The 22,994-nt window shown below is 37.6% G+C and overlaps 1 long non-coding RNA gene across 5 annotated transcripts in view; it reads right to left on the bottom strand.

Moving 5' to 3' along the window:
• LOC106559531 overlaps window positions 1-22,994 on the bottom strand; it is a 450,184-nt gene that overhangs the window by 243,546 nt on the left and 183,644 nt on the right. The gene's annotated exons all lie outside the window — the stretch shown is intronic.

Raw genomic sequence — 22,994 nt, forward strand, 5'->3', positions numbered from 1 at the left:
AAATCGACTGGATATCAATCTAGCCTCTTTCTTTTGAACTTGTCTATCATCACCTTAAAACTTTATTTGGAAAAATCCAAACCCACTGATAAAACAATAAACAATACATTTATTAAGTATTAAGTTTCAGAATTAGAAATAGGATTCAAAAATGGAAAGAAGTAATTGCTCTCTTTCTATTTTATGTTTTATGTTTTTTATTTAAAATACGTCAGTTAAGTGTCTGACCCTTGGTTTTAACTCAGGTCAAGATCTCAGGGTCATGAAATCACAGGAGCCCTGTGTGGGCTCCATGCTCAACAAGGAGTCTGCTCAAGACTCTCTCTCCCTCTCCCTCTGCCCTCCCCGCCAACTCATGGTCTCTTTCTCTAATAAAAAATAAATAAATAAAAAATAAAAAAATCTTTAAAAAATTGAAAATTTTAAAAATTAAAAAGTAAAATAAAACAAAATAAGGTATGCCATTGATCTATAAAATAATCATTGTTATTAACAACATGCTCCTATCTCCTTTGTCCTGAGATACAATCTGTCCTGGGAACACCCAAAAACAGACAGGATCCTGGACCCCACAAAAGAGTACTGGAAGCAATTATTTCCTTCAGCAGGCACATCTTTTTGCTTTCTTTCATCCATCCATTCAAAATGCCATTTTATTCTCTTATTTCCAAATATATCAATTACTTCCTGCTTTTCCAAATGATTTTTAGCAACATTTGCCTTAGCCCTGCCAGTGGAAATTTAACTAACATCTATTAGGCAATGTGGTAGTTGCCTCTTAAAATAATATTTCTGATCTGTAGATCCAAACAATCTTCAGAACAGACCATTGTCTTAGTTTTACAGCTATAGTAATTATATTTTTAAAGAGATCAGAGACTTTGATAAGAACCTGATAAAAGCAGTAGTTTTTCTCTCCTGAAAATACTCATAGTCACAAAATGATACAGAAAATTTCAAGAGTTCATAAGGCCACAGGTGGAGAAATTTTTCACCAGAGAATCTCATAAAGCAATTATTATTCTCTATTATGAAGATGATTTTCCACAAGCATCTTTGCTGGTTAATAGCACAATGGGTACAACATGCTGCTTTATTGAGGATAATTTTGTGGTTGCTCTTAGGGCTTAATAAGTGATTTCAACATGAAAACATTTAAACAGAATATAATAGGTATCTGTTTTAATTCTAGATGAATTTAAGACATTTCATTTGGTACTAATAAGTTTATGAGAACCCTTTTAAAAAGGAGTGTCATTAAGAATAAACATTCTCTTCAACTATATAATGAAACACTTAGTGGCTGCCCCTTCATTCTATCCCATGCCACTAGCTAAGAGACAGAATGTCTTATTTCCAACTTTTATCAAATAAATAGAAGAATAAATTATAATTGTTTTTGTGTAGTTATAAGAGAGCACAGCAGGTGGTTCTTTCTTTAAAGAATGAAAATACACTTAATCAATTTGTGTTACAAAATGTATCCATTTGTTATGACATTCAGAAATGCCACATGGAGTGCTCTGCAGGACCATATTTTGGCACTGACACACACAGAGCCTCCCCTGTCTGAACACTAGACCAGAACACAAAGCTCGCATGTGGTGTCACATACCCAGCTGTGTGTTGCAATTAACTGCAACTTCAGCCCCTCATTGTCAATATCTCCTCACCCCCAAACCTGCTGTTTTTATTTCTTCTTACTGCTCTACAGACGTGAAAGCTGTCATCTCTGACTTCTATCTAGCAGGAGCATTCTTTGCTTCATCAAAAGAAAATCAAACTTCAGGAAATAACATCATGCTTAGATGTGATACCAAAGAACCAGGGGATTGATCTCCATGAGCTGGTAGTTTCTGCACCATGCTCAAGATGCCTTCAAGGGTTAAGATTTAAAAAATCAAAATCTATTTTTCAGTCTAGAAATTGTACACCTGGAACTTCCTAAAGCAATCTAGTCTCATGAAAAATCCTCATAATTTGTATATGGTGTTGCATAAGGTAATTTCTATTTCTTTAGTGACCCTGTCAACACAGAATCCTACATCTATCTCCTAGACAGACTAGTAACTACTTTTGTTTTCAGAGATCATACACAGATGGAAAGAAATTAGATGTCATACACTAATTTGTAATACACCAGGTAAATACAAACTACACCATTGTTCTCATTTTATCCAAGTGGACTTCCCAGGGTCCAACCTTCTGCTCACTCTCATTCACCCTCTATTCTCCTCCTCTTCTTTTAGATTTCAAACCCTCCTACACAAGCCCCAGTTAAAATGAAAGCCAACTCTGATTACCTTGACCTATTCTTGAGAAGCTGAATATGCCGAGAACATTCTGACTTTATTAAGATTTTATTTATTTATTCATGAGAGACAGAGAAAGAGAGAGGCAAAGACACAGGCAGAGGGAGAAACAGGTTCCATGTAGGGAGCCCGATGTGGGACTCAATCCCAGGACTTGGCGATCACGCCCTGAGCCAAAGGCAAACGCTCAACCACTGAGCCACCCAGGCGTTCCACTTTCTGACTTTAAATTAACAATCATGAACACTGAGTAGGCTCTTAATATTGCCCTATCATCTTACTATTTTCCTCAGCCAATCCATACTTTCTGTCTCTGGGTGGATAATACTTTCTCCTAGACCTGTCATTTTCCAAAACCTCCTCCCTGTCAGCATATGATATTTCTTAATATTTCAATGAGAAAATATGAAAAACTGGAAGAGAACTTCTGGATCTTTCTATTTCAAAAACTGATAACCTACTAGCAAGAGCACTCACATACCTGGCCCTCACTTCTATCACAGAGGCTTAAAGATAAGTTCTCCATGGGGCACTGTGGTTGAGCATCTGGCTCTTGATTCTGGCTCAGGTCATGAGATCAAGCCCGACATGGGGCTCCACACTCAGTGTGGAATCTGCTTGACATTCCCTCACTCTTCCTCTACCCCTCTCCCATTCATGCTCAAGCTCGCTCGCTCGCTCTTTCTCTCTCTCAAATTAATAAATAAATTTCCAAAAAGAATAAGCCCTCCACTTTAGCAGTGGGTCTAATCCTAGTTTGTCTATTCAAGGACTTCACTTCTGCAACTGATTACTCTTTCTTCTGCAACATCACCTTTCCCTCTTGAAGGGATTATTTTTATCTATATACAGATATGTTGTAATATATAAAAAAATAATTAAACATTCTTGACTCTATCTCTTGTCAGTTTCTTCTTCATTTCTCTTCCTTCCTATACAGCAAAATTCTGGTGAGGAATAATAATTGCTAGATGCACTTCCTGTCCTCCTATGGTCCAAACTCAGTGTTCATTTTTACCACATCACTAAAAGCTCTTACCATGATGCCTACTGATCTCCATGTTGACAAGTTCATGATTATTTGCCCCATCTTTCTCTCCCTCTCAGGACTTTTAGCACACTTTTTCCTACTTGAAACAAATTTTTTTCAAATGACTTTCTAGATACCACACCTCCTGATTCTCCTCTTACCTTACTAGCTGATTCTTTATTATCTCCCTGACATTATCCAAGAACTTAGCTCTCATCCTTCATCTCTCATCTCTTCTCTACATTTACTCCCTTTATGGTTGCATCCATTCCTAGGGTTTCTAAATAAAGCATTCTCTTCTTTGTTTGCTTCTTTCATATCACTTACTACTACCTGCTACTGTTTTACATGATTATTTTATCCATAGTTAACATATAAGCTTTATGAGGCACTTGGTAGCTCAGTTAGATAAGTATCTGACTCTTGATTTCAGCTCAGGTCATGATCTCAGTGTTGTAAGTTCAAGCCACATCAGGAGCCATGCTCAGTGGGGAGTCTGCTCAAGATTCTCTCTCTCCCACCCCATCCTCCCCTCCACCCTGTATGTGTGCATGCTTTCTCTCCCAAAATAAATAAATTTATTTTTTAAATACAAGCTTTACAAGGATAGGCATTATGCTAGTTTCATTTATGTTTATGGTTTCAGTGTCTATAACTGTGCTCCATTCAAAGCCAGTAATCATTCAGCCCTTGTTAAATGCACAAATGCTCTCTGAACCCTAACATGATGAATTTGCTAATTATTATTCAGAACTAAGAGTACTTATCTATCATCAGAAATAGTCCAGTCAATCAATAATTTATTTTTGACAAGTCAAGCAAATATTAAATAGAGTACTAAAACAAATGAAATTTAATTCATTTCAATTAAAGAAAGGGCATGCTAAAATAGCAAGTGAATTCAAAAGCAACTGTCATCAAGAAGTAGCCATCTTCTAGAAATAAAAGAACTTCCTTTCCCTGAAGCAAACTACATGGTAAGAAACTATTTCCAAAGTAGGAAGAACATTATCGAGACTTATAATTATTTAAGAAAATTTAACTTGATCTCTGCTAAGGGATCATGACTTAAATAAGGAGAAAAACATCACTTCCTAAGTGAACTGTTTGTGCACAGCTGGAGTTATGTGGTCAGCACTAAACTATACTATAGCATATAAGCATCTATTTGGTATATTCTTGGTACCACTGGGAACATTACCAGGCATGAGCCCAACTCTTCCTGAAAATTTTCATTATGTCCTAGCTAATAATGGCTTTTAATTGCTCAAGCTATTCCAACTCATTCATGTAATATCAACACTTATTTGTAAACACAACTTGGAGTTTCCACTATGGAAGAATCTCAAGTGTTCTGTTGCAGCCTTCAAATATATAGAAATAGGAAAGGAGGTAAGTTAATGTCAAATGTTAATTGATTTTCTAATGCTCATTAGTGTTCCCTCCTAAATTACTGCTATCTGGACACAAAGCTACAGTCCTGTGAACTTTTAAGCACTAATGCTACCAGGCATGTATAACAATGAACTTATATTTGGTGTTAACTTAGAATCCCTACAAATAAATTTCTTACTGTCAGAGTATATACCCTGCCATGTGATAGTATTACTTCAAAATTAAATTAGTTTCTTTGAAAATGAGTTTCCCATTTCTACTTTTAGCTCTTTTTTTAAGGAGTGTGGCTTCACGAAAGGGGTAGATTCTCAGCTTGGCTGAGAACTGGGAGAACAATTAGGAAATAAAATTGGAACTATGAGTTGGGATAGAGACAAACTCTGTTCTCTCACAAGACAATACTTTACTCATACCAATATATAAATACAGACTTTTAAAAAGTTTATAGGGAGCACCTGGGTGGCTCACTGGTTGAGCACCTGCTTTTGACTCAGGTCATAATCCCAGGGTCCTGGGATCAAGTCCTGCATCAGGCTCCCTGTAGGGAGTCTGCTTCTCCCTCTGCCTATGTCTCTGCCCCTCTCTGTGTGTCTCTCATTAATAAATAAATAAAATACTAAAAAATTAAAAAGTATATAGAAATAGGTGTGTTCTATGAAATGTCATGAAAGAAAAAAATATTTAGAAATATTGGGAGGAAAATCATCAAGATAGGAGCAAGCCAAAATGGGTACTGCATAGGAGAAGGGAGGGGTAGAGGTGGCAGAGGTGAAATGGTGAAGAGCCATGTGTTCTCCTCACTAGCTGCTTTAGAGTATGTGATATATATTTCCTTGTCCATCTCCTTTGTGCAATTTTGATCAGAAGATACATAATAAGATGTCCACTAATAAGGACATCTTCATGTCCTGATTCCTTCAGGAAACCAGAAGGAATGACTGCCATCCATGTGAATGAGGGATTAACAGAAAAACAACTCATGAATGTAGAGGTGGAGAAAGAGAAAGTGCTAATGCCTGAATTGAGCACTCTTTTTGATTCACCTCTACTTCCAGAATGCAGAAAGTCCAGCTTTCACCAAAATGCTATCAGTCCACCACAAAAGAACCATGAAACAAAAAAAAAAAAAAAAAAAAAAAAAAAAAAGAACCATGAAACAGTTTATCTATCATGTTAATAAAATTTATAGCACTGAACTTAACATTAGACTTCACTTCTGGGGGAATTATGCCCACATGGTAATTTTATAATTTATCCAAGACTTAATTTGAACATAGTGTTTAATATATTCATTAATGATTTATATGTATGGTGACTTCTCAGCCACATTTCATCCTATTGGGATAACAAACTGACTTCGTGCTAGAAGCTCCTAAAATATGGAAGGACGCATACTTCCCTTCCACACTATTCACTTTAGTCAAGATTTCACCCCTGAAATAAAATCATGCCAAGCAGCTTCCACTGGTGATGATTTTGTGACTTAGGAGGGCATGTGCTTTCTTACCCAACAATTAAAGCTGCTTAATTGTCAGCAAAATAGCTTAAAGTTAAATGGACAAGTCATGTGACTCACGAGAGATGTCATCCGCTGTTCTTCCAATAACTGAATGTCCCTAATCTACCATTATTCAAATCAAAAAGCTACAATATTCATTTAACCACTCAAACCGAAATCACCGGCTTAATACACACAGGTTTTTGTAGGTAGCAAAAGTCATGCAGAGGCTGATAGAAAACACATACAGAAGCATAATCATCTCTCAATTCATTTTTTCTGAAAATAATATTCATCAGGGACAGGTAGCAGCTACTGAGAAGTAAACAAGATAGAAATAAAGAGTCCAAAGGACTGTCTATCATAAGAAACACTATACTTCGTACAACCCACATGCAACAGGGTTTGGAGAGGTATTTACCTGGGTAGAGGGAGAAAGAAATGGAGAGATAATATGAATAAACAGCAACAGTCATTTAGACAATGTATGCGACAGGGAAAGAGTATAGGAGAGTGAAGAACGGGGAAGTACAGAAGCCACACATATGGGCAAATGTAATCGACTGATCAGAATGGGAAGCGTTGAGTTATCACTATCCAATTACATGGGAAGAAATAACCATTCTTCCCATGCTGTGTTTAAGTTCTACACTTAAAAAATGAGTGGGAAAAAAAATGAGTGGGAAATATCACTCATATTTGATATGAGGGTGACAGAACACGAGAGGCTCCTAACTCTGGGAAACGAACAAGGGGTGGTAGAAGGGGAGGTGGGCGGGGGGTTGGGGTGACTGGGTGACCGGCACTGAGGGGGGCACTTGGAGGGATGAGCACTGGGTGTTATACTATATGTTGGCAAATCGAACTCCAATAAAAAAATATACAAATAAAAAATAAAAACATGTTTTAATTCTTAAATCAGTAATTGGCAGGATGTTTGCTGTCGAAAAATGGTCCATGACTCACAATAATAGCTCTCTCTTCTCGGTTTCCCTTTCTCTTAAAATTGTTTCCAATGATAAATGAAGAAAACCAAGAAGATTGCTTTTGTCCACAGTTTCAAACAGAACTTCTTAGCTTAGAATACATTAAAAAAAAAAAAAAAAAAAACAACCACCACAAAACCATTTCATCTTTACCACCTATAATCAATTTGTTTTCACATTTTCTAGGAGAGAATATTCCTATTAAGTGTATGAAATTTATTATGGCTAACTACCAAGTTTCACAGGAACTAGAGTTCACAGCTACTACAAGGAGGTACAAATAGGAAGAATGACCAAAGTTATAGGTAAATAATTTATTTCTCCTCCTACAATAGTAAAGGAAATTCTTCAGGGCTTTCCATAGGTTATTTTAAGGTCAAATTCTGTTCTCATACTTACAAGACAATATTTTGTGCCAATATACAGAGATTTTTAAAAGACTAGTAATACTTCCCCAGGTATGTTCTATAGAATTTTTCTGTGATATGTTGGTAAATGTTCTAGAGATAAATGGATCTTGCTCAACTAAGTTTTTGGTTGCAGCTGCTGTTTTTTACTTCAGATCTTCTCAGAAGATTTGCCATGCTCAAACATTCAGTGAATTTATTTTTTTAAAGATTTATTAAAAAAAAAAAAGATTTATTAATTCATGAGAGACACACAGAGAGAGGCAGATGAATAGGCAGAGGGAGAAGCAGGCTCCTTCGGAAGCAGGCTCTCTCTGGGGAGCCCGATGTGGGACTCGATCCCAGGAACCCAGGATCATGCCCTGAACCGAAGGCAGATAGATGTTCAACCACTGAGCCACCCAGGCATGCCACATTTAGTGAATTTAAAAGGCAATATACTGCATAGAGTTTCACTTCTTACTTGATCAGGAAACTCCATGATATTAGCATGGTGCAGAACATAATTGGTAAATGTCATTCTATTTATGAATGAAACAGATAAAAGTTTAACAGGTAGACTTACAACAGCAGACATACACACTTTTTATTCCTAGGATGTTGTGTGTTAGAGATCATGAAACAGAATAGGTCTACTCTTTTAATCATAACACAAAATAAGAGTTCTTTGCTCTACACACGTAGAAATGGAGTTACTCTCTGCAAGTTGATGGCAACTGATTAATAGCAGATTCTTTCAACAAAGACTGAACTTGTTGCCTGACAGTCTCTGTAGACCAATATGAAAAACCTCATTGGCTCTTCAATCCACGTCTTTGTAAAAAGGGAAAGCTAGGATAGATGAAGCAGGATTTTATATTATAAGCTTGTGTTTTGTATCATAATGTTATTTAGAGTGAGGGCTTATTTGGAAAAATTCAACACAACGCAGTTTAGTGATCAACGTAAAATTATTCAAATCATAAAATGAGAGCCAGACATTAAATAAGCCATTTGTCACCTTTAATATGTACAAAATTCATTAACATTCAAAGTATACCCTAAGTTATTTATAAGGTTTGTCTTCACATTCAGAGGAAACTTAGATAATACTTCAAAGCACAGGCTAAAATATGTTTTCCAGACAAGTGCAAGGTATCTTTGTATATGAAGCTTCCACTGAAGTCACTTATAAGTGTGTGACTTTGAAGTACTTAACTTTATGTGCATCTCAGAGTCCACAAAAGTAAGATGTGAAAAATAACAATCATACACACACACGCACACCCATATAGTTATTGCAAAGATTAAAGGACTTCACATACATAAAGCCTTTAGGGCAAATCTTGGCATGGAGTAAATTTTAAAACTGCTTTAGACAGTAACATCATTATCATTATCATGTGCTAAGTCCTATGCTACTTAGTGGGCATGCAAACACCAAGAGCTAGATAGACAAATTCTCTGCTCTCAGGAGGTTAACAGTTCCGTGGCAGCAAGACATAAATAAGTCAAAAAGACAAATGCAAATATAAATGCTCTGAAGAAAACAATGCACTGCTATCACACTTCAGGGGGACACCCACTGTATCTAGGTTGGTTAAAGAGAACACCTCAGAAAAAACTTTAACTGATACTAATCCTTTTATTAAAGGATTTTATTTATTTGGGAGGGGGAGAAAGAGAGAGTGCACACATGTGCAGGGCAGGGGGTGCAGAGGGAGAAGCAGACTCCCTGCTGAGCAGGGAACCTGACACAGGGCTCCATCCCAGGATCCCGGGATCACAACCTAAGCCAGAACAAACACTTAACTTACTGAGCCACTCAGATGCCCTTTAACTGATATATAAAGAACAAACAGGGGCACCTGGGTGGCTTAGTGGGTTAAGTATCTGCCTTCAACTCAGGTCATGATCCCAGGATCCTGACCCAAGTTGGGCTCTCTGCTCAGAGGGGAATCCACTTCTCCCTCTCCCTCTGCCCCTCTGCACTGCTTGCTCTCTCTCTTGTTCTCTCTCTCTAATAAATAAATTTTTAAAAAAATTTAAAACTGAAGAACAAATAGGTGCCAGCCATGCAAAGAATCCAGGAAAGCACATTCCAGGTAGAAGAACAGGACATGGAAATGCCTCAGAATAGGAAACAATGTAGAGAGCCAAGATCCCAGCAGGAACAAAAGACACAATCAAGTTAGGCTAATTACAAGACGAATTCCTTACAAAGTTGTGAGCGTGGAATGCAGCAACATGGACCTGTACAAGGGGAGCTCTTACCACACCAAGCCAGAAGGATGAGAGAAGGCACGTGTTACCAGAATCCAGAAGGACAGAGGCATGGACCTTGGGCTACCTAGAGAGGCCTTGACCAATGAAAGGAGAGAGCCAGCCTGTGATGAGTGTATAGGGAGGAAGGAGGGAAGACTCAACCTCTTCCTCACATCTCCTGCTAAGGCACCCTACTATTCAACCCAGGGATCCTCGAAAGCAAGGAAACCACTGAAACAAGTCTATAAAGGGCAGCCTTCTGGAGCAGAGAGCAGGCTGGAGAAAGGAGAGAGGACCAATAGGAGCAAAGACTGGAAAGATATCCAGCACTGTGAATTAGAATCACTGGGGAAAAAATCCAGCGTGGGGGCACCTGGGTGACTCAAATGTCAAGTGTCTGCCTTTGGCACAGGTCATGATCCCAGGGTCCTAGGATCAAGTCCCACGTCAGGCTCCCCAAAGAGAGCCTGCTTCTCCCTCTCCCTATGTCTCTGCCTCTCTCTGTGTCCCTCATGAATAAATAAATAAAATCCTTTAAAAATCCAGTGTGAACAGAATATAGTGATAGAGGAGAGGAATGCCACAAAAGGAGGTGGAGAGGCAGGAAATGAACAACTCGGAGGCACCAAAGGGTTTTAGATTTTATTCTAAAAGCAATGAGAAGTCACGGTAGGGTTTTCAGAAGGAAAGGGCATGATCCAATATGTGTTTTTACTCAGCCTAATTTGTGAAAAACAGCCTAATTTGTGAAGAGCTTAAGAAAAGCTGGGGTGACTAATACTGAAGCTATGGCAATTATCTAGACAAAGAGTGAGATGGTGGCTGGGATTAGGGTGGGAAGAGTAAAGATGTAGAGAAGTGGCACATTCAAGTTGAAAGTAGAATGGACAGGACCTTCTCATGGATTCGATGTTTGGGTAACAGAAAAGGGGACCCAAAGCCAGCTACTAATTTCCAGCTTGAACCCCAGGCTAATTATTCATCAATGGGTAAGACTGGGAAGGAACAGATTTGGGAGGGGAAGATAAGGGGTTCCATCTTGGATATGTTAAATTTGAGACATCTCAGAGACATCAGGTGAAGATGGCAAATAAGAAACAAAATACTTAGTCTCTAGCTCAAAGAAGTGGCCTGGCCTTGCAGTAGAGCCAGCAAAATGTGTTGGTAGTTAAGAACATGCCAGAATTGATGAGGTCACCTGGAAAAAGTATGTGAGTGAGAAAAGATGGTCTCTGATTTACCCAGGTCATTTTCACAATGTATCAATTGAATTTAAGACATAAATACTCATAATTTTTTGTGCCATAGACACCTTTAGTGGTAGAGTATATGGACCCCATTTCAGGATAAGTTTTTTCGATGCATAAAGTACAACACATAGGACAACAAAGGAAACCAACTATTTTGAAAAATACTTATCAAAATACAAAAATCTGTGTATAATAAAGTTAGTTATTTTAATGCATTAGATAGATATGAAATCCAGTAACTATCATAATATCAAAATATTGATGAGCATCAACATGTTTTCTAATACCCGAAACTGAAATGCAGTATGAAAAAAAATGTTATTTCTGCTAATGACAAAGACACTGGCATTCCCATCCTATCATGAGTGCACCTGTGCTGAAAGTGAAGGCAATATTAAATGTTAGTAGGGGATACCCCATATTCCCCAAGGAGGTCATTTTTTTGGTACCTGGATGGGGGAGGGTGGAGAAGCCACCTAAGTCATTAATTAGACCATTGCACATTGAACCATGGATATCTATTGTCTCTCAGGAAAATTAAAGTACACACAGCTGTGGGTTGAGTATGGGATGCTAAAAAATACCAATATGTAGAATTGTTAGGATTTTGTTATTAAAATTCCTACAAGTTTTGTGTACTACCAATGCAGAGATCTCTAGAAAAGAAGAAAGAAAAAAAATAAGAAGCTGACTTAGGGGAGTTACTATTACTACTTTTGCTCTTAAGTGTGTTTCTATGGTAATAGGATGGCCACTGAAGATCTGCAGTATACTTTATTTACGTAGTCTCCATGCCTAGCTTGGAGCCCAACACGGGGTTTGAAACTCAAGACCCTGAGACCCACATCTCAACTGAGATTAAGAGTCAGGTGCTTAACCAACTGAGCCACCCAGGTACCCCAATCTGCAGGACAGTTTAAAATAAACTAATGTCTGAGCTGCTGCAACAGAACTGTAACACACACTCTTAGATGAAAGCAACCAAAACTTCCCACTATTTGTCAGCCAAAACCCTACACCAAGGCAGGAAATTGATCAAATAGCATTCTATCATCAAGTGTTCAGCATTACATTTTGCCAAGTGCTACCTTTTCCAGTCTTGCTTCTGACAGGAATACTTTCTAGCAGGACTCTCAAAATTCATGACTATAGAAATTGAGCATTCCAAGATTCCCTGGTGCTTCCATGCTTTTGCACAGAGTATTCTCTCTGCATGGAAACCTTCCTCTACATTCTTCCCTCTCCCAAACTCTACAACTGGGCCAGACATCCCTCCTTTGTCACCCACAGGCCTACCTTAACTGTTGCTCACTCATCCCATGTTATTAGTTAGCTGTCTCTAACCTAGTGGTCTCGTGTTTTCTGCTATCATCTATGAAACTGAAGCAGGCTAATTTGTTAGCTGGCAAGTAGAGGTAAATTCTCAGATTCATAGATCTTGACAGAAGGAAAGATCAGTAAGTCCAAATAATCTAACAAATCTCCCTGCTTTTTGACACTTGATATTCCATTCCATTCTCTGGACTGACTCTATACCTTGCTAAACTCCTAGTCCTAGAAGGAGAAAGATAAAAATAATTATCACACAGAGAGGGGAAAAAAAGGAAGGGTTCCTGGGTGGCTCAGTTGGTTGAGTGTCCAAGTCTTGATTTTGGATCAGGTCATGATCTCAGGCACATGAGATAGAGCCCTTTGTTGGACTCTGCACTGGGTATGGAGCCTGCTGAAGATTCTCTCTCCCTCTTCCTCTGCTCCTGCCCCCACTTACTCTCTCTTTCACTATTAAAAAAAAAGTTAACTAAATTGAATTAAAACAAAAAAGATTCTAAGGATATTACAAAAAGGATATCCTGAGCTACTAGTGAAAGAAATGACAACATAAAAGTTGTTCAGAATCAGCCAAGGTAAAGTTGCCCTGATCAAAATTTATCTTGACACCAGTATTTCTGTTCAGGCTTGACCATTTTTATATTTTCCGCATTCATTCTGGAATTTCTTTAAATTCACCAGCCTCAACACTGCAGAAAATACCCATAAACCATGGGCTTTTTTCAACTTTTAATAAAATAACCTTTCTTTTATTGACTTATTACCAAAATCCTATTGCAGTTTTAAGAAGGTTTTGGTTTCTAATATCCTAGTATGTTTTAACCTTGCAGTAATTTAAAGAGGTGAGTTCCTAAATCAGCAAGTAGGATTAATCAGTAAAGAAACTAATACTGCCTGGCAAGGATACAGTTTTTATTTGTACTGAAAAAGTTTTAAATCACTATTAGCTTATGGAATAACGTTAATAAAAATAAAATTCTTACCAGTAATATTTTCCATTTATCATTTAAAAGCTCCACATATTTTATGGGTATTATCATAATTAGTGCTTACATTACCCTTGGGAAATGAGTAAGCATATAATTATTTTCTCTACTATATAATGAAGGACCCAAGATACCCACCCTCTCTTTCATTTTTCTAAGGAACACAGCTCTCTAAACTATAGATAGAACTCAACACTTTACCACACTGCCTGAATCTGGAATAGAATCTATAATAAGGCCCCATGGGTGTAATGATAGAAAAGCTTCTACAAATTTTAACAGCTTTCTGAAATATCTGCACTGGAAGTCTGTATTCATGCTTTTAATCGCCATGAATTTGGCAGTCATATTCAAGTAAATATTTCTAGCATTCTGTGTATGGGAAAGTGTACACATGTGTCAACATTATAGTGACAATATGTGTTTTTTTAATTAATTAAAAAATCAGTTTTCATTTAAAGGCTTTAAAGATTTTCCTGGGATTTCAGCATAGTGGTCTGGGAATTCTCTATAGTTAATGCACTCTCAGCAGAACTTGTGAGCTTCTGATCGGAAAGATGGAAATTTAAGAATGAGACAGGAAAGCTAAACCAATCTTGGACAGAGTGAGAGAGAGTACGTTAAAACTGCATCTCAGAGTATGCTTCCCAGGGAATGTACTTGCAACAGCTGATCCTGGGAAAAGTCAAGAAAGAAAGTGCTAGGCTGGAGTTTTAGAACTGGATCATTTGCTATCCACTGGCAACAAGGGCCCCCACCACCAGTGGCAGATGGAACACTATAATCTCTGGCACAAGTGGCAAGTCTAATGGTTAAAACTCTCCAGATGTCATAGGGATGTCATGGAGATGGTCATGCCAGCAGGGAGAAATACATTAGCTGTTGCATTGTATGATGCATCTGAGAAATAGGAGAGGCAGAGTAATAAGAAATAAGACAATGCAATTGGGTGATTATTAGTAAGAACTACTGATATTCTGAGAAAAGATTAAGAAAAGCTAAAAGAAATTAATCACTGATTGGTAGGTGAAAGTCAGAGGACCTCCTTGCTAGCTGGAAGTCACTAATCTCTAGCAGAGGGCAGAAAATGTTGAACTTAAGGCCCAAGACTTAATATTTGAGGTAGCCAGGGCACATGGGTGGCTCAGTGGTTGACCGTCTACCTTTGGCTAAGGTTGTGATCTTGGGGTCCTAGAATCGAGACCCATATCAGGCTCCCCTTCGGGAGCCTGCTTCTCCCTCTGCCTATGTCTCTGCCTCTTTCTCTGTATTTCTCATGAATAAATAAATAAGTTATTAAAAAAATATTTGGAGTAGCCGAACTTGATAGATTAAACCATCAACCAAGGCAGTTCCGTCCTGCCAACTGACAGCTCTCTTTGTGAAAGAATGAGACCCAAGCAGTTCTCTAAGGGATCCAGAGCAAAAAAGGCTCTGCTGAACACCCATGCTGCCATGCAAGCAGTTACTTGGGCAAATCAATTGGCAGACTCTATGGTATTAAAGGCTTTAGTGGTGGAAAAAGATGATATACATAATTTATGGAAACCTCCAGTGGCATTACAATGCAAACTTCTGAAGGTCTTGAGCAAGGCAATGCTCTCTGCAGCTTCTGAAAAACTGTTCTTGGGATGCTACAAAGATAGAGAGCTTGTCTTGGGGAACTAAGTGATCTTGTTGATATATTTCCATATTTGTCATTGTGAGTGTGGCATTGTCAGACCCATCAAGTCATATGAAAAAGCAGGCCAACACCAATGAGTGTTAAGATGGGTAGAGCACCAGCAGAACCAGAGGTCACAAGCAAACTGCATGAGCATGAAGCCCACATTTCCATATCATCACTGTTGCACCAGAAGCTCCCCCTTGGCTCATACCTACAGCCCTATGAGGGATCTCTTACAACCAGCTGACCAAGGAAGAGAAGTGGGAGCTTGGTTCAGAGGTGGGTCACCACGATATATAAGTGCAAGTCAACATGAGCTGTTAATACTATCCTCATTCTGAGGGGCTTGCGAGACAGTGGCGAGGGAAACTCATCCCAATGTACAGAACTCTGGGGCAGTGCACATGGTCACCTACTTTCTATGAAAAGAAATGTTGTCTGGGACAAAATTTAAATACATTCCCTCTCCCACTAATAAGAAATATTTTAGCTGTTCTGTTGAATCATGTGCTTGGATTCTAGTCAAATGAGCTTGCTTCTTTTCTGTTGTTTTCATGATCAGAAATCTGTAATAAACCACATCTCCATTTATTTGTTTGGCTTCCTGAAAACATAGAGCCAAATTTAAGGCCTAACTGTGACATCTTTGCTGATTGACATTGTTAATATAGTTGTATTTTTTTAATGCGATTTTGATTTTCTACTAGTTGGCATTTTCTCTGATTCTACATCCCCATTTAGATTGCTTAAATATAATGCTTGGCTGGACCTCTCAGAGGTCCTTTATTGAAAAGAAAGATGACATCATCTTAACAGTAACAGACTGACAGGTACTGATAAGTATTCATAAAAGCAAACACGAAAGTGAGACTGATTCTAAGGCAAAATGGATCATTGGGAGAATTTCTCTTGGTTGCTGCACTAGATTCAGTGTAATTCCTACCCTCTGCTGCTCTTCACTCCATTTCCACGTTGGAGTCTCTCATCTCTTTTTGACAGAATTATACATTTAGCCAACTGGCATCAGCAAAATGCTACTTAATAATGCCTTAAGGAGTTACCTTTCCCATGGCCATTTATATTTTAGTAGAAATCTATTTCAAATATATAGGCCCAAAGCCAAAAGGAATGATTTTCAGATGACCGAATTTTATACATGCACAGAGAGATTCGGTCACCTCACCTTACTTTGCATAATCTTTTGTATTTGGAGCATGAAAATTATGTTTTCTATGAATACCTAAAAATTGCTATGTCTAGTTCAGAGATCTTGACACATCTTGTTTTATTAAGGCAAGGCAGAAGGAGCAGAATTTGTTTTATAGCTATACTGTCATTTTCTATTCTAAATTATTATGATAACATCAAAGAATCTTTTGAGAAGAAAATAACTATAAGGCACAACACGAACTGAGCTATTTTCACATTTGCAAATATCACTCATGCCTTAAACACAATACAAAATATGTAGCTGTAATCCCAATTCCATACAAATTTATAATTTGTTGCTTTAACTTAACTTTTAGGATATAGATTTCTGTGCTTCTATATAGTTTTCATGGTTATTCATTTTAATCACTGAATAATTTTCTATTAAGTTAATATAATTTACCTTTATGTTATTAAAATTAACCATATTTCTGTGTTTTTTTGTTGTTACATACAACACTTTGATTGAACATTTGGCAAATGTAGCTTTATATTAAATTATTTCTAGGCAATTAAATATCCATAGTAGAGTGTTTAAGACAAACACATGAAAATTTCTATATCTGTTCATTATTAACCTTATTTTATATGCTCTCCAAAATTCTTGTAGCAATTATAATAATTTAAACCATTTCAATAGAGCATCAGATCTTTAAAAAATGAAGTAACTTAATTCCCCAAAAAGAGCTTCATCATAAAAGAACTGATATTAGAAATACACCTCTTAATACCATGACATTAATTTACCGAGTGTACAGTTAAACATACAAGAAAAAAATGAAATCAAGGGCTCAGTTTTGCCACAAAAAATTCAGATTTTCCTCAATCCCAAGGATAAGAGGGACTACACTGATGCCCTTTCTTTAGCACAAAATACTTTTTCCTGACTTTCTCCTTCCTTAGAAATTTCTGCCCATCCTCCAGAGTGGAATTCAAATTTCAATTTATGGAAGAAATGACTCTTCACCTCCAGATTAGGTTAGGTTTCCATTAAATATTGTCATTCCAGACTAACTTCTTGTAGAATCTATCACAACTATAATTAAATCACAAATAATTACTTTCCTAATAGAACATAAGCTAACTTCTGTCTGTCTTATTCTCTACTAGATGTATAGTAGTAGAGTACCTTATATAAAAGGTGCCTTATATAAAAATTCCTCAATATTTACTGAATGAATAACCAATAAATGAGTAGTAGGATGGATGGTCAAATTATTACATAAGCCATATTGAATCACATTCACCAAAAATACCATAAGAGAGCTTTTGTCAATAAAAATCTAAATCTATAAAGAAACTTCCAGTTCAAGATGATGCATTATTATAAGCATTTTCCTTTACTGACTCTAAAAATCACAGTGAAATGGCAGAAGTATACTGTAAATAAAAAATACATGCTGAAAATGCAAAATACGTCATTGATAAAAGAAAACTTTTCTGGTGGAGAGAATGCCCATGATGGGAGTAATGGCAGACAAATCAGATCAGAGGAGATACAAACCAAAGCAATAACGTTAAAAGACTAACACAGAGATGGGGGTTACTTAGCCTGGTGATGGCCTGAAGAGATTTGAAGTATGGAGCTAGCAGGTTATTGAAAATAGAAAGGAGGACACCTGGGTAGCTCAGAGGTTGAGGTTGAGCAACTGCCTTTGGCGCAGGGTGTGACCCTGGAGGGACTCCAGGATCAAGTCCTACATCGGGCTCCCTGCATGGAGCCTGCTTCTCCCTCTGCCTATGTCTCTGCCCCTCTCTATCTCTCTCTCTCTGTCTCTCATGAATAAATAAATAAAATCTTAAAAAATAAAATAGAAATGGAATATGGGGAAATACCATGTATTAACTGCAAAGTTACTGATAAAATATCTGGATCTGCTCCCAGATACAGTCCTATAAAGTACTTCATGAAGAGACAGATTTTCCTAGTGGCCAATCATGGCATGAGTGTTAGGAATGCGGGGATAGGGACATGAAATCCTGCAGTGACTCTATACCTCCGCGGTAGACCTATGGGAATGCAGGGGTAAAGAAAGTAGCTTCACCTGGAAATAAATCATGTTCATGTATTTCCCACCAGAGTAGAGAATGCTTATATTAGCAGCTGTCACAGATCAGGGCATGCCTGGATGTTCCCCAATTTTGCAACCAAAAGGCATGTTGTGCCCAAGACTGCGAATCTGAGAAACCACCAAGGAGCCAACACGGATGCAAACACACGAGGGTTTATTTACAACCTCGAGCTTGGATCCAAGTGTGCCTGACACTGCAGAGCAGGGACTTGGACCCCGAGGTGGGTTTCAGCTTACTTTTAAGGACTGGTCTAGGGGACCTCCAGAAGGGGTGGAGCAATTCCTCAAGTTCTGTTTACATTTTGATATGGGGCCTTCAAGGGCATTGAGTTCTGTTCTTATTCTAATAGGGGGCTTCCTGCCCTTGGCTTGGGCTCTGTTCTTATTCTAATAGGGGCTTCCTGCCCTTGGCTTGGGCTCTGTTTTTATTCTAATATGGGGCTTTCTAGGATGTTTAGCTGTAAGCTGTTTTCTTCCTGTAACTGAAGTAAGGTGAAGTTCAGCTCTTATTCACAGGGGCCTGGGATGGCTGTACTTGTGCTAACGCTGAACTTAAAGTGGAATGCCCTTAATTTTCTTGGCCTCCACAGGCTAACTTCTGAGTGACAAAAACTACATGGGTAAAGAAAATTCATATCCAGGTATGCTACTGAGGGTGACGTCTTGAGGATATGCAGATGTATGAACTCTGACCACTACCTATCAATGCTAATTAACCCATCTTTAACCATAAACACTACTGGTCAAACAAGAATAACCACGCTAATAAAAAAACAAAAACAAAAACAAAAAAACCCACGAAAAAGAATCAATCAGTTTTCCAGTTTTAAAACCAGATTCATAGGCCAAATATCAATGTTGTAAGGAAAAGGCAATAATACTGTTTTAAAAAAATAGTTTGGGGCGACTGGGTGGCTTAGTTGGTTAAGACGCAACTCTTGATTTCAGCTCAGGTCATGATCTCAGGGTGGTGGGACTGAACCCCACACTGGGCTCTGAGCTCAGCTGGGAGTCTGCTTCTGGTCTTTCTCCCTCTGCCCCTCCCCCAGCTCTCTTGCAAGCACACTCTATTTCTCTCTCTCTCAAATAAATAAATCTTTTTTAAAAACTAGTTTTAGGCGAAGAGAGATTTAAAAAGATCATTACTGCAAGTCTCCTATATAGGATTTAAACAGCTGGAAAGAATATTGTGTTCACCAAAAAAATGATGAATAAATTTTTTAGAAATTCTTATTTTTCTTAAGCCTTTAAGAAAGCTGAGTTTGCAAGGTAATTGAATAGCCTAAAATTCGAGGGAAGACAGATCCTTCCTCAGAGAGATGGGATGCAAGCTTTGACGCACCTGGGGCAGAGTAGGAGAGGAAGATATTCAGGTATCATCACAAGCAGGTTTTAAGATTATAAGAATCCAGGTAAATTTATTTTAATTGCTCTATCAGTCAGCATTCTCTGGAGGTAAAAACTAGTAGGCAAGGGAGAAAGAGAAAGACACAGAGAGAGAAAATTTAAGGAGTTCTCACACATTTATGGAGGCTGGCAAGTCTGGAATCTGCAAGATAAGCTAGCAGGATGGAAACCCAGGGAAGAACTGATATTGCCATTCAGTACCAAGCCCTCTGAGGGCAGAATTCTCTCAGGCTCTGAAAAAGTCAGACTTTTGTTTTATTCAGGCCTTCGACTGATTGGATGAGGCCAAGTCATACAATGGAAGGTAATTGGCCTTATACAAAGTTCACCTATTTAAATGTTAATCTTATCCAAAAACACTCTCACAGAAACATCCAGAGGAACCTCTGACCACATACCTGGGTCCTATGGCCCAGCCAAACTGACACATAAAATTACCCATCACAAGCACCAAAGCCAGAATGTGGGCTAGCAGAAGAGAACAGAACTTCCGAGGAGCTGTAAACACGGACGATTTTGTTCCTGGTCTTTTTTAATGAGCTCCACTGGGTGCTTAGGAAAAAGAGTGGAGGCAAATTGAGAGGCTAAAGGGAGCCTTCCTTGATAGGCAGGTCTATAGGAATAAAGAGATGGTCCTGGGGAGAGAAGCCTGAAGCCTCAAGAAGGGGCCCTTCTCTAGGAAACAAAGTCTTGAATCTCCTTTACCATAAAAGGAAGTCCTGACAGCCTAGAGCAAAGGTGAAAACTCACTATGGCTGAAAAAGTAAAAGAAAATTCTACTCCTGACAGGGGGGCAACACATATACCAGGTCCAGAATCCCATACCAATAGAATCCCATACCAATCCAATATGTACTTATGAGGAAAGACAGAAAAACTGCTCCAAAAACAAAACCTGCAAGGTATTCAAGGCAGAATTTGGCTGGCACAGTGACAAGGAGCAGGATCATAGAAGAAGCTCCATCCATCCCTGAGAGCCAGGGACACAGGGCCTACTTAGGAAGAAGGCTGGATCAAGACAGGCTAGGAAACACCCAAGCATGCAACGTTTCTGGAGGAGAGGGAAAAATGTGGAGAGAGACTCACATCGTGGCACAGGAAAGAATGAAACCTGATGATACGAGAAAATATCAAGAAAAACTCTCCAGCAAACCAGATGCAACTTACACACAAGGAAAACAATAGAGCAATTTGAACCTGGTCTTGCATCAAGAGTAAATGTAGCAACAAGAACTTCCAAACTCAGCTCACCTCCTGACAACATAAACTCAATACCTTATATTAAGGACACAGAAGACACCTACCCATTTCCAGATCTAAATACCATTTCACTCTGTCTATTCTTACTCCACATTACATCCATAGTCTAATAAAAAATTAGAAGATATAAAATTCACTGTCAAGAGATAAAGAAAGTCAATAGAACTGGGCTCAGAGATTACTCAAATGTTCAATTCTACAGTACAGGATGGCAGAGGGAAAGAAAAAGGAAAGTGTAAGAAGCAATTTTAATAACTGAAAGCCAGGCTCAAGCCTTCAGATTTTAAGGGCGTTTGGCATGCACAGCATAATGAATTTGAAAAAATCCAAGCCTAGATTCATCCTAATAAAACTCAGAATGCCAAGTACGAACTAAAGTGTATAAAATCACCCAAAAAGAAAAATAAAGTTACCTTTCAAAAATTAAAAATAAAATTTGCACTTTCATTTTCCATCAGCATTATTGGAAACTAGAACATGTAGTAATGTCTTAAAAACTCTGAAAGGAGATTTTGAATTGAGAACTCTAAATTCAAAATATTAGATTTGATTCTGAAAGCAAATGATATACATTTGCAGCTCTTAAAGTATAGAAGTGACTTGAAGGAATATCAGAGAAAAAGATTTTAAAACATGAAATCTAATAGAACAGAAATGAGAGATCCAAGAAACAATGAAATGAACTCAGGGGAGAATTGACAAGATGCTGTACAATGACAACATGATTTTTCTGGCACATTTAGAGAATGGTCCACTTCAAACACACCAAATAATAAGTATGATTTAAATACTGCATGTTCTAAATTATGAACATTATTGTGAGAGTTCTAAATTGCTCATTTATCATATCACAGGTCAGCTGATCAACTCAAAATCAGGAAGTCAAGTTTCAAGAATTATAATTAGAATCACAAGTAGAAGGCGTAACAAATCAAACTAAAAATTTGAAATCCTTAACAGTTATTACATCTAAGAAGTAAAAGAATAGGATGAAGTGGAGGTAAATTTTTACTTTTCATATCCCATTTTTGGTAGAGCTTATGTTTAACTATGTAAATGTTATTTTCATAGCTATTATAAAGATAAAAGAGTGGGAACCCCAATGGTTGCAAAGTATTCATAGTTCCAAAACTATTTTTAACCTCCATTAACTATTTGACTTGTTAACTTAAATTTGGTCTACTAAGCCAGATAATTGTTCCATTCAAATCAAATTTATCCAAAATAAATACTACTAAAATGAAGCATAAATAATGATTTACAACTATAAAGTTCTATTTGTTTTCTTAAATATATTTTTTAGTATTTAAAGGTTTTTTTTTAAAGTATTTAACACAATAAAATTCCATTTTGTTTCAACGCAAGTCTCTGACAGTTTCTTAGGTTTAAATGGAATAGAATTAGACTTGTAAATGTTTGCCTTTGGGAACAAAAAACAATTGTTGAAAAATAACTATTCATTATTTATATCACAACATAATAATGTTCCAAGTAATAGACCATTATTTCTATATATTCATAAATTGAAAGTAGTAGCTATCACCCTTGAATCCATGTTTAAACCAGAATAGTTCTAAAATGAGATTAATCCCAGTGCTCTGCTCTAAACCGTAAAAGGAGCTTGCCTTTTCCTTGTCTTTATTATTGAAATAAACCCACACCATTCATAATTTCCTGGAGTTAAAAGTACAACTACTTTGTATTAGTCAGCTGTGTTATGGTGATAAATAACTCATAAATCTCAATAAGTTCCGAATTCTATACTCATAGAATCCTATATCAATGCAAAACCTACTTATGGGGAAATGTACTCCAGATTGTTGTTACAACAAAGATCTATTCCTCACTGCTGTTTTCTGTTGGCAGCTGTGGTCTCTGCTTCTCACACCCTTTTATTCAAGGACCCAGGCTGAAGGTGAAATATCTATCTGGGACATAATTCT

This window comes from Canis lupus, chromosome 11, assembly GCF_011100685.1.
Source record: "Canis lupus familiaris isolate Mischka breed German Shepherd chromosome 11, alternate assembly UU_Cfam_GSD_1.0, whole genome shotgun sequence".
Taxonomy (NCBI): domain Eukaryota; kingdom Metazoa; phylum Chordata; class Mammalia; order Carnivora; family Canidae; genus Canis; species Canis lupus.